Source organism: Eumetopias jubatus, unplaced genomic scaffold (assembly GCF_037043125.1).
Source record: "Eumetopias jubatus isolate StellerSeaLion01/CBP00866 unplaced genomic scaffold, mEumJub1_p1.0 scaffold_15, whole genome shotgun sequence".
Classification (NCBI taxonomy): Eukaryota; Metazoa; Chordata; class Mammalia; order Carnivora; family Otariidae; genus Eumetopias; species Eumetopias jubatus.
The window spans coordinates 66,249,251-66,262,208 of NW_028274821.1; positions in this window are offsets into that span (position 1 = coordinate 66,249,251).

The window sequence follows — 12,958 nt, forward strand, 5'->3', positions numbered from 1 at the left end:
GTGGTTTTTATTTGAATTTCCCTGTTGCTAATGATAACGTTTTTTCATGTGTCTGTTAGCCACTTGTATGTCTTATTCAGGAAGTGTCTGTTCATGTCTTCTGCCCATTTTTTGACTTCATTATTTGTTTTTTGGGTGTTCAGTTTGAGAAGTTCTTTATGGATCTTGGATACCAGCCCTTTATCTGTAGTGTCATTTGTAAATATCTTCTCCCATTCTGTGGGTTGCCTCTTTGTTTTGTTGACTGTTTCCTTTGCTGTGAAGAAGCTTTTTATCTTGATGAAGTCCCAAAAGTTCATTTTTGCTTTTGTTCCACTTGCCTTTGGAGATGTATCTTGAAAGAAGTCGCTGTGGGCGATGTCAAAGAGGTGACTGCCCATGTTCTCCTCTAGGATTTTGATGGATTCCTGTCTCACATTGAGGTCTTTCATCCATTTTGAGTTTATCTTTGTGTATGGTGTTAGAGAATGGTCGAGTTTCATTCTTCTGCATGTGGCTGTCCAATTTTCCCAGCACCATTTATTGAAGAGATTGTCTTTTTTCCGTTGCATATTTTTTCCTGCCTTGTTAAAGATTATTTGACCATAGAGTTGAGGGGCCATATCTGGGCTCTCTATTCTGTTCCATTGGTCTAAAAGTCTGTTTTTGTGCCAGTACCATGCTGTCTTGGTGATCATAGCTTTGTAATATAGCTTGAAATCAGGCAATGATGCCCCCAGCTTTGTTTTTCTTTTTCAACATTTCCTTGGCGATTCGGGGTCTTTTCTGATTCCATACAAATTTTAAGATTGTTTGTTCCAGCACTTTGAAAAATGTCATTGGAATTGAAAAATGTCATCCCATACCTTGGGATGGCATTGAAGGTATAGATGGCTCTGGGTAGCATAGACATTTAACAATGTTTATTCTTCTGATCCATGAGCATGGAATGTTTTTACATCTTTTTGTGTCTTCTTCAATTTCTTTCATGAGTATTCTGTAGTTCCTAGAGTATAGATCCTTTACCTCTTTGGTTAGGTTTAGTCCGAGGTATCTTATGGTTTTTGGTGCTATCATAAATGGAATCGTTTCTTTAATTTCTCTTTCTACAGTTGCATTGTTAATGTATAAGAAAGCAACTGATTTCTGTACATTGGTTTTGTATCCTGCCACATTACTGAATTGCTGTATGAGTTCTAGTAATTTTGGGGTGGAGTCTTTTGGATTTTCCACATAAAGTATCATGTCATCTGTGAAGAGAGTTTGACTTCTTCTTTGCCAATTTAAATACCTTTTATTTCTTTTTGTTGTCTGATTGCTGTTGCTAGGACTTCTAGTACTATGTTGAACAATAGTGGCAAGAGTGGGTATCCTTGTCGTGTTCCTGATCTTAAGGGAAAGGCTCTCATATTTTCCCCATTGAGGTTGATATTTGCTGTGGGTTTTTCAGAGATGGATTTTATGAACTTGAGGAATGTTCCCTCTATCCCTATACTCTGAAGAGTTTTAATCAGGAAAGGATGTTGTATTTTGTCAAATGCTTTTTCTGCATCAATTGAGAGGACCATATGGTTCTTCTCTCTCTTCTTATTAATGTGTTCTATCACATTCATTGATTTGCGAATGTTGAACCACCCTTGCATCCCAGGGATAAATCCCACTTGATCATGGTGGATGATCCTTTTAATGTATTGTTGGATCCTATTAGCTAGGATTTTGTTGAGAATTTTGGAATCCATATTCATCAGGGATATCGTTCTGAAATTCTTTTTGATTGAGTCTTTGCCTGGTTTGGGGATTAAGGTAATGCTGGCCTCATAGAATGAGTCTGGAAGCTTTCCTTCTGTTTTTATTTTTTGAAACATCTTCAAGAGGATAAGTATTATTTCTTCTTTGAATGTTTGGTAGAATTCCCCAGGGAATCCATCAGGCCCTGGACTCTTGTTTTTTGGGAGGTTTTTGATCACTGCTTCAATTTCCTTACTGGTTATTGGCCTATTCAGGTTGTCAATTTCTTCCTGTTTCGGTTTTGGCAGTTTATAGGTTTCCAGGAAGGAATCCATTTCTTCCAGGTTACTTAATTTATTTGCATATAGTTATTGATAATAATTTCTAATAATTGTTTCTATTTCCTTGGTGTTAGTTGTGATCTCTTCCCTTTCATTCATAATTTTATTATTTTGGGACCTTTCTCTTTTCTTTTGGATAAGTCTAGCCAGTGGTTTATCGATCTTATTAATTCTTTCAAAGAACCAGCTTCTAGTTTCATTGATCTGATCTACTGTGTTTCTGGTTTCCAATTCATTGATCTCTACTCTAATCTTAATTATTTCTTTTCTAATGCATGGCTTAGGCATTATTTGTTGCTTTTTCTCTAGTTCTTTAGGGTGTAAAATTAGTTGGTGAATTTGGGATTTTCCTATTTTTTTGAGTGAGGCTTGGATGGCTATCTGTTTCCCCCTTAGGACCACCTTTGCAGTATCCCGTAGGTTTTTGAACCAATGTGTTTTCATTCTCATTGGTTTCCATGAATTGTTTCAGTCCTTCTTTGATTTCCTGGTTGACCCAAATATTCTTGAGCAGAGTGGTCTTTAGCTTCCAAGTGTTTGAATTTCTTCCAAGTTTTTTCTTGTGATTGAGTTCCAGTTTTAAAGCATTATGGTCTGAGAATATGTAGGGAATAGTCTCAGTCTTCTGGTATCAGTTGACACCTGATTTGTGACCCAGTATGTGGTCTATTCTGCAGAAAGTTCCATGTGTGCTTGAGAAGAATGAGTATTCTGTTGTTTTAGGGTGGAATGTTCTGTATATACCTCAGAGATCCATCTGGTCCAGTGTGTAATTCAAAGCTCTTGTTTCTTTGTTATTTTCTGCTAGATGATCTGTCCATTGCTGAGAGTGGAGTATTGAGGTCTCCTACAATTAACGTATTGTTATCAATATGACTCTTTATTTTGGTTAACAGTTGGCTTATGTAGATGGCTGCTTCCATGTTGGGGTTGTACATATTTACAATTGTTAGATCTTCTTGTTGGATAGACCCTTTAAGAATGATGTAATGTCCTTCTGTGTCTCTAACTACAGTCTTTAGCTTAAAATCTAATTTGTCTGATATAAGAACTGCTACCCCAGCTTTCTTTTGAGGTTCGTTGGCATGGAAGATGGAATTGCATCCCTTCACTTTGAGTCTGAGTGTATCTTTAGGTTCAAAATGAGTCTCTTGTAGACAGCATATGGATAGGTCCTGTCTTTTTATCCAATCTGCAACCCTGTGCCGTTTTATGGAAGTGTTTAGGCCATTCACGTTGAGAGTGATTACTGAAAGATATGAATTTATTGTCATCATATTACTTGTGAACACCTTGTTTTTATAGATTGTCTCTGTAAATTTCTGTTCTGTATCACTCTTGGGGTCTTTCTCCTTTTATAGAACCCTCTAAATATTTCTTGCAGGGCTGGCTTAGTGGTCACATATTCTTTCAGTTTCTGCTGGTCTTAGAAGCCCTGCATCTCTCTATCTATTCTAAATGAAAGCCTTGCCAGATAAAATATTTTTGGCTGCATGTTCTTCTCGTTTAGTACCCAGAATATGTCTTGCCAGCCCTTTCTGGCTTGCCAGGTCTCTGTGGATAGGTCTGACATTATTTTGATGTCCCTCCCTCTGTACGTAAGGAATCTCTTCCCCCTAACTGCCCTTAAGATGGTTTCCTTGGTTCTACGATTTGTGAGTTTTACTGTTACATGCTGGGGTGTTGGCCTGTTTTCCTTGATCTTGGGAGGGGTCCTCTTTGCCTCTAGGACACGAATGTTTGTTTCATTCCCCAGCTTAGGGAAGTTCTCAGCTACGATTTGCTCAAATATATCTTCTAGTCCTCTCTCTCTCTCCACCCCCTCAGGGATCCCAATAATTCAGACATTGGAACGTTTCATGGTGTCACTTATTTCTCTGATTCTATTTTCATGGATTTTGAGTTGTTCTTCCCTGGCCTCTTTTTCTTTCTTATCTATTAAATCGTCTTCTAGATCACTGATTCGTTCTTCTGCCTTGCTTACCCTAGCTATTAGATTATCTAGATTAGATTGGATCTCATTGATAGCATTTTTAAGTTCTACCAATTCAGCTTTCATTTCTGCCCTTAGAGACTCTATGTTGCCATTAATCGATTTCTCCATTCTAGCTATTGTCTTCACAGTTGCTACCCTGAATTCCATCTCTGACATCTTGGTTATATCTGTATCCATTTGTAAAGCTGTGGCAGAGTCACAGTCTCTGAGTCTTTCCTATTTTGGGGGTTCCTCCTCCTAGTCATTCTGTTGAGGAGTGGTCGAGGGAATGTACAGAATCCAAATTATTGACCACAACCCAAGCAAGATGCACCTGTTTTTTAGGGACCTTAGGGGTGCTGGCCTCTTGTTCTCCCAGCCTGTCTTCTGGGGGATGGGCCTGCAATGTTGTTACTCAGGCAACCCTGTTTGGGCAGAGTTGCCCTGCCCCCGTGGCAGGGGATGGCCTCAGTGAAAACCAGTTTTCTGGGGATTTGTTCTCTGGTGGCTTTCCTTGGCAGCTTTCTGCCCCATACTCTGCTCTTAAAAAAATAGTGCTATAATAGGGGCATCTGGGTGATTCAGTTGGTTAACCGACTGACTATTGATTTGTGCTTAGGTCATGATCTCATGGTCATTGGATCAATCCCCTCAATGGACTCCATGCTCAGTGGGGAGTCTGCTTGAGTTTCTCTCTCTCCTTCTGCCCTTCCCCTTCCCCCACTGCACTCTTTCTCAAATAATAAATAAATAAATCTTTTTTAAAAATGCTGTAATAAGTATTTTGCCATAATGATAGTAGAAATCTTTATATTATTAGTGATTTATTTTCATATATTTAATTATTGCTATGATTGAACTTTTTTTTATATATTATCAGCCATTTCTATTATTTTCATTATATTTCCTATTCATGTCCAGCAAATATCTTCCCTGAAACATTAGTTTAGTTTAGTTTTATTTTTTTGGCCACTACTTATATACTTATTTTTTGGCCTTACTTATACATTAAGGCCACTGCACCCTTATTTTGAGAAGAAAATCACGCATAAATTAAAGCATAATACAAGTAAAAGCTAATATTGCAAATTATTGACCTTTGTCTTTATATGTTTTACAGGTATTCTTAGTCTATTATTTGCCTTCAGTTCTGTTTGATGTATTAACTGGCATAAAGTTCTTTTTTATTTATAGTTATGATTAACATTCTGTATATTTTCTAAAAGATTTCTTCCTTAAATTGGAGAGGTATATCCCAAGGGAATGCCAAAGATATAATGCCTTACTTATATATTAGATTTCAGTGGTTTTGGGTTTCATTTTTATATAGTTCTTACATTTTAATTTATTTTATAGCTTCATTGGCTTGGTAATAGCTCCAGTAGGCGCTTTTAATTTTTTAATGTTACTTTCATATTACAAGGAGAGAACAGTGGTGGGTGATTAGTTGGAAAAGCATTTTTGGAAAAAATCATTTATTAAAGGTTAATTAGATAATTAAAGAAACAATGTATGTAAAAAGTGATTTGTAAACTTCAGAACACTCTTTAAATGTTGGCCATTATTATTGTTGATGCTATTAAATAGTCTTTCTTTTTTTCTTCTCATATCACTAGTAATTAATGCCTGCATATTGCTGCATAAGTTATAATTCCCTTTCTAGAATCAGATCGAATGGGAAAGTTGAGAACTTCTGATGAAAAGGAATATCAGGCATTTGTAGCAGAGTTTATTTTACTTGTCCCATTGGAATATACACTTGACATGTAGCCCAGGTTAGTGGTTTTACTCTATTTAAACAGTTTCATCTGTCTGTTCTTTTGCTTTTCTACATGTAACGCTTCTTTTAAAGGGAAAAGACTCAATAAATTATGTGGCTGATTTTGCATTCAGAATGTTTATTTGTTGACATCTTACCCTGTATTTATTTCCCACCTTTGTTATTGATAGGCAAAGTACAAATCATAGTACATATCAGTTGAATTTAATTAAAAATTTAAAAAGATATTAAATAATCCAAATACATTTACCATGAAATTTTACCTTAGATTTTTATTCTTAAAAAATTATCTTTAAGTAACTTTTACATATTTAATCTCAAAATGAATAATTTCAACCTTTTGTTGATATTCATGTATGAATTAAAATAAATCTTTTGCAACTGTGTTAGCAAATATATGTAAAATTAGCCAATATTTAGAGAAACATTCACTTTATTCACTATATTAATATGATCCTGAAGTAGTATATTTTTTAAACTGCCTATTTCAACTTCCTGGAAAATGGAGTTTATATATGGCTATCTATCCTATACTGCAGTTCAGCAACTAGGATATAAAGCCTCTTGACAAAGTTGATTTTGCAAATTTATTGTTTCCATCTTTTTATTCTTTTTTCCAGTGCTTACCCTCCCCAGGAATCTGAGTCTAGTTAACATCTAAGTTTTCTGTAGCTGGGGAAAGCCTCCCTCCTTAGAAAACAACTAAAGCTTAATGAATAAAAAAATTACAAAATGCAACCCGATTCCCCACATTTAAGGTTTTCTTGTGTGCTATCTTTTCGATTATCATCGGTGAAGGAATTAGTTCCCCTACTGCACTCTGTGAAATCAGGAGCATTTGCAACCTGAACAGTACATTGCAAAATGCTTATACCTAGACAAGGTAGGCAAGTATGATAAATGGTGTGCAGGAAAGCATTTTTTCCTAACTCAGCAACTTGAGATAATTTGGATTTGCTAACCTTGGTATTATCATATAGCAGTTTATTGTACACTGTAGTATTAATTATTTAAAGTTAGACATATTACAATGTCTGCCTCATGCTTTTTCTAACTAATATTCTTGTGTCTATGACCTGAGTCTGTGGTAAATAGAAAGTACTCACTACATAATTTTTGAATAAAATAGCTAAAATTTTGGAAATTTTAGAAAAATGATATCTCCTTATTTCTTGAAATACCCATCTTTTATTCATTATGTCTGTGCTTTTCAGCTAGATTTTTTTAAAAACCCTGGAACATATATTGATCATAAACCTACATAGATTATCCTATATAGATAATCAGTCAGTCATTAAACATTTTCTGATTTCCTTAGCCTCCCTCTCTTAAGGGGAAAAAAAAAAAAGATCGTTATTATGCAAAAACATACTCTGCAATGAGCTCATTGCCTAAGGCTGACATTTACCCATACCCATGTATTCTTCCCTACATCACAGGAATGAACTTGCTGTCATTCCAGTTGAGAAATCACAGCAAACAGACCCTTCCTCCTCAGGAATTTGTTTGAATGCTGTATATAAACCATGACTAACTAAATTTTTGTTTTTTTAATTTGTAGATGAGTGGGAAGACTTTAAAGGAAATTGAAGCAAGAGAATAAAAAAGCTCAGATTTATATTTTAGAGAAGTTAGTCACTATGGCTGTTTTGTGGAGAATGAATTTGGGAGGTGTAAGATACCAAGTGAGGAGGCTAATCATGGGAAAAAGAAAAAGAAAGTGAGGGCTAGACTGAGGCAGTAATATTGGGAATAGAAAGAGTGAGATGGATTTGAGAATTCCTGGGTGGTAACAGAGAAGTGAAAGCCCACAGTAAGCTCCAGGTTTTGGCTCTGCTTATTATTTACATGTGAGCAAGAGAACACAGCATGGGGAAGAGAATTGCTGGGGTAGGTGATAAAGTTGCATTTCAAAATGTTTGCAGAGTCTTCTGCATTGTAGACAATGGAAACAATAGCAGAAGTAAAAATAAAAAATAAAAATCACACATATAATCTCCCTACATTTTTCATGTAGATGTATTCATATAAAATCATTTTATATGTATATAAATATATTTTAAATAAAATTGTGATCATGCCATATAGATAGGCCTATAAACTGCTCTTTTCCTTCAAATTATATCATAAACATTGTATTAGTAAGCTTGGGCTGCCATAACAAAATACCATAGACTGGGTGACTTAACAAAAATTTATTTTCTCACAGTTCTAAAGGCTGTAAGTCTAGATCAGGGTGCCATCATGGTCAGCTTGTGGTAAGAGCTTTCTTCCAGCATGCATAGTGGAGAGAGAGAGGGTGGTGAGCAAAAAGATTGGGGGAGAGAGAAAGAGAGAGAGAGTGAGTGAACGATAGAGATGGCACACTCTCTCTCAGGTATCTCTTCTTTATAAGGGAACTGATCCCATCATGAGGGCCCACCCTAAGGATCTTATCTAATCCTAATTACTTCTCATAGGCCCCACTTTGAATACCATCACACCGAGTTAGGGTTTCAAAATATGAATTTTGGAGGGACAAAACATTTAGCCTATAGCAAACATTTTAGTTGATGGAGAATATTCCAAGATGAATTATTAATTTTGAAGTCATTATAGAAAACTTCAGCTGGCAGGATATACTACTTTATGCCCCAGACCTTGCAATGTTTAAAAACTAAATAAGAGTGCATTTTGAATACTAAAATATGTATACCAAAAGTAGGACCTTTTTCCTGTGAAACAAAATTAGGGACTACCTTAGAGTAAGTTATTTTTAAATCCTGTTAACCAAAGATAACAAGGAACATATTTGTAGTCATGCAAACTAAGTCTTATTAATGTACTTTAAAAAGGGACAAATAATACCAGAGGAAACATGTAGTGCTTCAAAAGGAGGCAGGAGAGATCTAGGGACAGTAGTTGCAGGATTTGGAGACAGGAGGGCTGGAATTAATCACATGAGTCTTTTTTTTTTTTTTTAACTTTTTTATTGTTATGTTAATCACCATATATTACATCATTAGTTTTTGGTGCAGTGTTCCATGATTCATTGTTTGTTCATAACACCCAGTGCTCCATGCAGAACGTGCCCTCCTCAATACCCATCACCAGGCTAACCCATCCCCCTATCCCCCTCCCCTCTAGAACCCTCAGTTTGTTTTTCAGAGTCCATCATCTCTCATGGTTCGTCACCCCCTCTGACATACTCCCCTTTTCTTCCTCTCCTGTTATCTTCTTCTTTTTCTTTTTTCTTAAAATATGTTGCATTATTTGTTTCAGAAGTACAGATCTGTGATTCAACAGTCTTGCACAATTCACAGCGCTCACCGTAGCACATACCCTCCCCAATATCTATCACCCAGCCACCCCATCCCTCCCACCCCCAACCACTCCAGTAACACTCAGTTTCTTTCCTGAGATTAAGAATTCCTCATATCAGTGAGGTCATGTGATACATGTCTTTCTCTGATTGACTTATTTCACTCAGCATAACACCCTCCAGTTCCATCCACGTCGTTGCAAATGGCAAGATCTCATTCCTTTTGATGGCTGCATAATATTCCATTGTGTATATATACCACTTCTTCTTTATCCATTCATCTGTCGATGGGCATCTTGGCTCTTTCCACAGTTTGGCTATGGTGGACATTGCTGCTATAAACATTGGGGTACACGTACCCCTTCGGGTCCCTACATTTGTATCTTTGTGGTAAATACCCAGTAGTGCAATTGCTGGATCGAACGGTAGCTCTAATTTCAACTGTTTGAGGAACCTCCATACTGTTTTCCAGAGGGGTTGCACCAGCTTGCATTCCCACCAACAGTGTAGGAGGGTTCCCCTTTCTCCACATCCCCGCCAACATCTGTCGTTCCCTGACTTGTTAATTTTAGCCATTCTGACGGGTGTGAGGTGGTATCTCATTGAGGTTTTGATTTGGATTTCCCTGATGCCAAGCGATGTTGAGCACTTTTTCATGTGCCTGTTGGCCATTTGGATGTCTTCTTTGGAGAAATGTCTGTTCATGTCTTCTGCCCATTTCTTGATTGGATTATTTGTTCTTTGGGTGTTGAGTTTGATAAGTTCTTTATAGATTTTGGATACTAGCCCTTTATCTGATATGTCATTTGCAAATATTTTCTCCCATTCTGTCGGTTGTCTTTTGGTTTTGTGGACTGTTTCTTTTGCTGTGCAGAAGCTTTTTATCTTGATGAAATCCCAATAGTTCATTTTTGCCCTGGCTTCCCGTGCCTTTGGCGATGTTTCTAGGAAGAAGTTGCTGCGGCTAAGGTTGAAAAGGTTGCTACCTGTGTTCTCCTTTAGGATTTGGATGGACTCCTGTCTCACGTTTAGGTCTTTCAACCATTTGGAGTCTATTTTTGTGTGTGGTGTAAGGAAATGGTCCAGTTTCATTCTTCTGCATGTGGCTGTCCAATTTTCCCAACACCATTTGTTGAAGAGACTGTCTTTTTGCCATTGGACATTCTTTCCTGCTTTGTCAAAAATAAATTGACCATAGAGTTGAGGGTCCATTTCTGGGCTCTCGATTCTGTTCCATTGATCTATGTGTCTGTTTTTGTGCCAGTACCATACTGTCTTGATGATGACAGCTTTGTAATAGAGCTGGAAGTCCGGAATTGTGATGCCGCCAGCTTTGCTTTTCTTTTTCAGTATTCCTCTGGCTATTCTGGGTCTCTTCTGGTTCCATACAAATTTTAGGATTATTTGTTCCATTTCTTTGAAAAAAGTGGATGGTATTTTGATGGGGATTGCATTGAATGTGTAGATTGCTCTAGGTAGCATTGACATCTTCACAATGTTGATTCTCCCAATCCATGAGCATGGAACGTTTTTCCATTTCTTTGTGTCTTCTTCAATTTCTTTCCTGAGTATTTTATAGTTTTCTGAGTACAGATCCTTTGCCTCTTTGGTTAGATTTATTCCTAGGTATCTAATGGTTTTGGGTGCAATTGTAAATGGGATAGACTCCTTGATTTGTCTCTCTTCTGTCTTGTTGTTGGTGTATAGGAATGCCACTGATTTCTGTGCATTGATCTTATATCCTGCCACTTTACTGAATTCCTCTATGAGTTCTAGCAGTTTTGGGGTGGAGTCTTTTGGGTTTTCCACATACAGTATCATATCATCTGCAAAGAGTGAGAGTTTGACTTCCTCTTTGCCGATTTGGATGCCTTTGATTTCTTTTTGTTGTCTGATTGCTGTGGCTAGGACTTCTAATACTATGTTGAATAGCAGTGGTGAGAGTGGACATCCCTGCCGCGTTCCTGACCTTAGGGGAAAAGCTCTCAGCCTTTCCCCATTGAGAATGATATTCGCTGTAGGTTTTTCATAGATGGCTTTTATGATATTGAGGTATGTACCCTCTATCCCTATACTCTGAAGAGTTTTGATCAAGAAAGGATGTTGTACTTTGTCAAATGCTTTTTCTACATCTATTGAGAGGATCATATGATTCTTGTTCTTTCTTTTGTTAATGTATTGTATCACGTTGATTGATTTGCGGATGTTGAAACTGCCTTGCAGCCCAGGGATAAATCCCACTTGGTCCTGGTGAATAATCCTTTTAATGTACTGTTGGATCCTATTGGCTAGTATTTTGGTGAGAATTTTTGCATCCATGTTCATCAAGGATATTGGTCTGTAATTCTCTTTTTTGATGGGGTCTTTGTCTGGTTTTGGGATCAAGGTAATGCTGGCCTCATAAAATGAGTTTGGAAGTTTCCCTTCCATTTCTATTTTTTGGAACAGTTTCAGGAGAATAGGTATTAATTCTTCTTGAAATGTCTGATAGAATTCCCCTGGGAAGCCATCTGGCCCTGGGCTTTTGTTTCTTGGGAGATTTTTGATGACTGTTTCAATTTCCTTAGTGGTTATAGGTCTGTTCAGGTTTTCTATTTCTTCCTGGTTCAATTTTGGTAGTTGATACATCTCTAGGAATGCACCCATTTCTTCCAGGTTATCTAATTTGCTGGCATAGAGTTGCTCATAATATGTTCTTATAATTGTTTGTATTTCTTTGGTGTTGCTTGTGATCTCTCCTCTTTCATTCATGATTTTGTGGATTTGGGTCATTTCTCTTTTCTTTTTGATCAGTCTGGCCAGGGGTTTATCAATCTTGTTAATTCTTTCAAAGAACCAGCTCCTAGTTTCGTGGATCTGTTCTACTGTTCTTTTGGTTTCTAGTTCATTGATTTCTGCTCTGATCTTTATGATTTCTCTTCTCCTGCTGGGTTTAGGCTTTCTTTGCTGTTCTTTCTCCAGCTCCTTTAGGTGTAGGGTTAGGTTGTGTATTTGAGACCTTTCTTGTTTCTTGAGAAAGGCTTGTATTGCTATATACTTTCCTCTCAGGACTGCCTTTGCTGTATCCCAAAGATTTTGAACAGTTGTGTTTTCATTTTCATTGGTTTCCATGAATTTTTTTAATTCTTCTTTAATTTCTTGGTTGACCCATTCATTCTTTAGTAGGATGCTCTTTAGCCTCCATGTATTTGAGTTCTTTCCGACTTTCCTCTTGTGGTTGAGTTCTAGTTTCAAAGCATTGTGGTCTGAAAATATGCAGGGAATGATCCCAATCTTTTGGTACCGATTGAGACCTGATTTGTGACCTAGGATGTGATCAATTCTGGAGAAAGTTCCATGGGCATTAGAGAAGAATGTGTATTCCGTTGCTTTGGGATGGAATGTTCTGAATATGTCTGTGAAGTCCATTTGGTCCAGTGTGTCATTTAAAGTCTTTATTTCCTTGTTGATCTTTTGCTTAGATGATCTGTCCATTTCAGTCAGGGGGGTGTTAAAGTCCCCCACTATTATTGTATTGTTGTCAATGTGTTTCTTTGCTTTTGTTATTAATTGCCTTATATAATTGGCCGCTCCCATGTTCGGGGCATAGATATTTACAATTGTTAGATCTTCTTGTTGGATAGACCTTTTAAGTAGGATATAGTGTCCTTCCTCATCTCTTATGACAGTCTTTGTTTTAAAATCTAGTTTGTCTGATATAAGGATTGCCACCCCAGCTTTCTTTTGGTGTCCATTAGCATGGTAAATGGTTTTCCACCCCCTCACTTTCAATCTGGGGGTGTCTTTGTGTGTAAAATGAGTCTCTTGCAGACAGCATATTGATGGGTCTTGTTTTTTAATCCAATCTGATAGCC